Here is a 6,067-nt window from a genome sequence, read left to right as displayed (position 1 = left end):
ATAAGTTTGGGAAAGCAATGGGGACTGGGACAGTGTGCTCAGTCCACAAAGGTGTCATGAGTGTCATGTGGGGATAATTAGAAAAGTCTGGACAGGGAGCAAAGCAAATGCCCTGGGGAAGGAGGGTAGAAAAGAGCAGAAAACCCAGGAACAATTTGATGAATATTGGTATTAGCTTTTCTCTAAATTTCTGGTAGGATTCTGAGCTGAAACTATCTGGTCCTGGGCTTTTTTGGGAGTGGGGGGAGACTTTTATTGACTGCTTCTATTTCCGTAGGGGTAATGGGTCTATTTAAATTGTTTATCTGGTCTTGCTTGATTTAATTTTGGTATGTGGAACCTATCCAGAAAGTTGTCCGTTTCTTTTAAGTTTTCCAATTTTGTGGAGTGATAAGTATAACCTGATGATTATCTGGATTTCCTCAGTGTCTATTGTTATGTCCCTCTTTTCATTTCTGATTTTGTTCACTTGAATATTCTCTCTCTGTCTTTTGGTTAGATTAGATAAATAGATTTTAGACATGGATCAGGATAGTGCCAGTCTGCACTTCCACTGACAGAGAGTTTGGGAAATAGGAAAGAACCTAAGAGATATGCATGGTACCAAGAGACAAGGAATGAGGGAAGATCCTCTGAACAGATGGGGAACACGGCAAGGTGTGGGGGTAGTGGGAGCTGGGAAGAAGAGAGGGGGAGAAGAGGAAGAGAGAGTAGGTCATGGGGGAACAGGAAGGTTGAGTGGGGGGTAGAATAGGGGGAAGAGGGAATCATAGGCTAGAAGACAGATCAGGCACCAGTGTGATCTAAAGGGATGACACCAATTGACAAGCTAAGCAATAGTGAAGAGACCACCTCGAATGCCTATTCCTGATAATGAACTTGATGTCTATAACCATCCTGGAGCCTTCATCCAGTGACTGATGGAAGCAGAGTCAAACACCCCCAGTTAAACACTGAACTGAACCCAAGGAACCCAGTGACAGAGAGAGAGGAGCGATGAGCAAATTGGCCAAGAATGGGCTGGCAAAACCAGCAGAGACAGCTGATCTGACCAGGGGAGAGCTCTTGGACCCCAGACCAACAGCTGGGAGGTCAGCATGGGACTGATCCAGACTCCCCAAATGTGAGAGTCAGTAAGGAGTCCTGGTCAACCTATGGGGCCCTGAACAGTGGATCAGTGTTTATCCCTGGAATACAAACAGACATCGTGTGTCCATAAAACAAAGAGGGATGCTCTCTCAGCCTGGCCTCTTAGGGGAGTGCCTGGACCCTACCCTGAGTGAAATGACAGACTCTAGATATCCCCTATGTGGAAGGAATTGGCAAAAGTGTGGAAGGCTGGGGAGATAGTGGGGGTGTGCGGGAGGAGGGGAGGGAGAGGGAACTGGGATTGACATGTAAAACAAGTTATTTAAAATTAAAATAATTAAAAAATCTAAAAAAATAGTTTATCCATCTTGTTGATTTTGTCAAAGAACCAACTCCTTGTTTGATTGATTCTTTGTATTGTTCTTGTTTCTATGTTACTGATTTCAGTCCTGAGTTTAATTACTTCCTGCCATCTACCTCTCCTCGGTAAATTTGCTTCTTTTTGTTCCTAGAGCTTTCAGGTGTGCCCTTAAGTTGCTAGTGTGAGATTTCTCCAAATTCTTTATTTGGGCACTTAGTGCTATGAACTTTCCTCTTAGCATAATAGCTAGAACCTGCAAATAACCTAGATGCCCCTCAACCGAATTATGGATACAAAAAGTGATACATTTACAGAATGGAGTATTACTCAGCTGTTAAAAAAAGATGACCTTATGAAATTCACAGATAAGTGAATAAAACTCAAAAAAATCATCCTGAGTGAGGTAACCCAGACCCAGAAAGACAAACATTGTATGAACTCACTAATAGGTGGTTATTATGAGTAAAGAATAGGATAACCAACCTACAATCCCCAGGCCTAGTGAGTCTAGGTAACAAGGAGGGCCCGAGAAGGATGCATGGGTTTCCCTGGGGAGAGGAAGTAAAAAAAAGATCTTCTAGGTAAATGGGGAGTATTGGGGCATGGAAGGATGGGAAATACAGGGAGCAGGTTGGGTGGGCTGGGTATGGGAGGTGGGTTGGAAGCAGTAAGGGAGGGGGAGAGTAACAAAAGAGACATCTTGATGGGGGAAGCATTTAGGGGATACAGAGAAACCTGGTACCAGGGAAAACCTCAGGAACCCACAAGGATGGCCCCAACTAAGACTCCTAGTAATAGTGGATAAAGTGTCTGAACTGACCATCTACTCTAAGCAGATTGGTGACTTCTGTAATTGTCATCACAGAACCTTCATCCAGTAACTGATGGAAGCAGAGGCAGAGATCCATAGATAAGCACTGCTCTGAGTGCCTCCAAAAGTCTTGTAGAAAAAAAGGGTGGAGAGATTGTACCAGCCAAGGAAAAAATATTTTTCTAAAAGAAAGCCTACTGATTAGTACCTATCCAACACCAAATGGAAAAAAAAGCCTACAAAAGTTTGCTTTGATATCTACCAACTCCACTGCAATACAAAGACAAGTTCATTCATAGCTGATTTTATTCTTTTTGTATAAAAGAAAATTTAACAGGTATAAATATTTTCTACTGAACATCCTTTTATTTTTACTCCCATGGATATATAAAAAACACCTTTTCCCAGACAATCTGTAATTGGCACTGCATGACAAGAAGAAACAAATGCCCTGGCAAAGAGTCTTCTATCATTCTTTCACCATAAAATATGCTTATGATGAAAAAAGTGATTAGCTATCCCTGCATACATGAGCACATGAGCAGAGTTCTTTGCCATCCACCCGTGGGAAGAAATGGACAAGACAGATTCCTCATTTTCCTAACTTGAAAGTGACTGAGACCCTGGAGTCTGTCACAAGAGATGCTCATGGACATTTAGGATTTACACTCCTCTGGGAAGAGAGATTTCATACATTTTAACACCCAAATCAACCTTGAGTGCCCTTCTAAACCTCTACAAGTAATAAAGATATGATGATCAGTTCTGTACCTTTTCACAATGGCATTTTCCATGGGCTGTGAAAGTTTAATAGGAATCTATTTCTGAAAATTATGCTGTGTTGCTTTAGCTATTCTGACACCAAGGATTTAAAAAGGTGAATCATTCATTCTGTTGCTTGAAGAGACATCTGCAGAGAAAAGGAATCCAAGTTCCCTTTCAAATCTAAAAGTTTCTTTCAAAAATGCATTTTGTTGAACACTCAACTGCTTACCAGGTGTCTATCAAATTATGTCTTCTATTCTGAGAGGACGATTTCAGGCTAATACATTTGCAAGCAAGCAGCCTTTGTATAAGACCATGTAATTTCTGTTACCAGTTCTATTTAATCAAGTGATATTGTGTTCATTTGCCCACATATTGTGGCCAAAAAACAACAACAAGTGTTGATTTCCTCAGCTATAGAAAATCTTCTATTAGCCAAGCAAAGAACAGACTTTTGGATCTATCTTCTTCTATTAACAAGAAAAACATGAAATACCCCATAGATTACATCACAGCATATGACAAGTGCATGATACTATATAGTCTGGGTGCTGGGTCTCATATATGATATGCAGACACCAGAGTCACATGTAAAATTGAATGAACTGTTAATTCTTATCCCACCCTCAGATCTAGGGAATCACAGCATGAGGGTGGGGGCCTCAAGAGTGCTTTCAATGAAGTCAGATCTGAGAGGCACCTTGGCTCCTTTCATAAGAAGTGCTTGGCATATGTAATGAAATCAGAATCTCTAGGCAGATTGTTTTAAAGCTCTAGGGTAACCCCAATGGCAGCAAAATCAGAACTCAAGTAGTCTAAACATCCTGTTAAATGGTAAACATTACTCCCTTTGTAAAAACAATTTGTGATCTTGGATGATCAAATTCTTTTTTAATTAATTTTTATTTAAATTAAAAAACAATCTGATTTTATATACCAATCCCAGTTCCCTCTCCCTCCCATCCTCCCATTACCCCCCACCAATCCTCCATCCCAGGCCCCATCCACTCTTCAGGGAGGGTGAGGCCTCCCATGGGGGATCATCAGACTATGACACATCATCTGGGGCAAGGCCTAGGCCCTCCCCATGTATCTAGGCTGAGAGGGTATCCCTCCACAAGGAATGGGCTTCCAAAATACATGTACTAGGGATAAATACTGGTTCCAATGCCAGAGGCCCCATAGACTACTCAGGCCTCCCAACTGACACCCACCTTCAGGGGACCTGATTTTGTCCTATGTTGGCTCCCCAGCTGTCAGACTGGGGTTCCTTCAGCTCCCACTTGCTCAGGTTAGCTGTTTCTGTGTGTTTCCCTAGCGTGATCTTGACTCCTTTGTTCATAACTTCTCCCTCACTACAACTGGATTCCAGGAGTTCAGCTCAGTGCTTAGCTGCTTCTGCTTCTATCAGCCACTGAATTAAGGCTCTAGAATGGCATTTAAGGTAGCCATTAATCTCATTATAGGGGAAGGGTACTTAAGGTAGCCTTTCCACTATTGCTTAGATTCTGAGTTGGTGTCATCCTTGTGGATACCTGGAGATTTCCCTACTGACATGTTTCTCACTAAGCCCATAATGGCTCCCTCTACTAAGGTATCACTTTCCATGCTCTCCTTCTCTGTTCTTCCCCCAACTCAACCTTCCTGATCCCTTATGTTCTCCTCCCCATCCCCTTCACCCCTCCCCTTTCGCCTATCACCCTCCCACCTCCCACTATGCTCCCTATTTACTCAGGAAATCTTGTCCCTTTCTCCTTCAGGGAAGGGGAGCTGTCCATGTATGTCTCTCTTAGGGTCCTCCTTGTTTCATAGCTTCTCTGGGGTTGTGGATTGTACGCTAGTTATCCTTTGCTCTATGTCTAATATCCACTTACCAGTGAGAATGTACCATGTTTTCTTCCTGTGTTAGGGTTACCTCACTCAGGATGGTTTCTTCTCGTTCTATCCATTTGCCTGCAAATTTCAAGATTTTATTTTTTTCCTCTGAGTAGTACTCCAGTGTATAAATGTACCATATTTTCTCTATCCACTCTTCAGTTGAGGGCTGCTTCCAGGTTCTGGCTATTACCAATAATACTGCTATGAACATAGGTGAACAGATGCCCTTATGGTGTTAATGTACATCCTTTGGGTATATGCCTAAGAGTGGAATTACTGGATCTTAAGGTAGACTGATTCCTATTTTCCTGAGAAACTGCCATACTGGTTTAGTTAAGACAAAACTGCAACCCACAGAATGGGAAAAGATCTTCACCTCCCCATATCTGACAGAGGGATGATCTGCAAAATATGCAAAGAACTCAAGAAGCTAGTCACCAAAACACCAAATAATCCAATTTAAAAATGGAGTACAAATCTAAATAGAGAATTCCTCAATAGAGGAATCTCAAATGACTAAAACACACTTAAGAAACTGTTCAACGTCCTTAACCATCATGGAAATGCAAATCAAAACAACTCTGAGATGCCAACTTACACCAGTCAAAATGGCTAAAATCAAATACACAAATGACAGTTTATTCTGGAGAGGACGTGGAGAAAGGGGAACACTCCTCCACTGCTGGTGGGGGTGCAAACTTGTACAGCCACTTTGGAAATCAGTATGGCTGTTTCTCAAATTCTTTTTGTTTGAAGGTTGTTTGCTTTGTCTTATTATCTTGACTTGAGAGTTCATATTTGCATCACATGGCCCATCTCTGGAATGCTTAGCACAACTCCGTGCACAATTCTTGGGGGAGAACAGATTGGCACCTCCACCCAGGACACTGCCTTGTTTGGTCATCACAGCAAACCTCTGTAGAGTTCTTACCACATTTTGTTTTTAAAATTGGAAGATTCATTGGATCAGAAGAAAACAGAGTTTTGCTTTTGTTTTAAATGGGCTCACATGGAGTAAATGACTTCCTCATCACTACACAAAGCCCAATCCTAAGAGCTCTCTCACTAGGGATTGTGGTTTCTCTGTGAGATGCAATTTCCCTTTAGGCAAATTCTCCACTTTTGCTTAAATAGCTGCCTCCTATTCCATCTCCCCTCTACCA

This window comes from Mesocricetus auratus, unplaced genomic scaffold (assembly GCF_017639785.1).
Source record: "Mesocricetus auratus isolate SY011 unplaced genomic scaffold, BCM_Maur_2.0 Super-Scaffold_15014, whole genome shotgun sequence".
In the NCBI taxonomy this organism is placed as follows: Eukaryota; Metazoa; Chordata; class Mammalia; order Rodentia; family Cricetidae; genus Mesocricetus; species Mesocricetus auratus.
Note: the sequence above shows the minus strand (reverse complement) of the source record.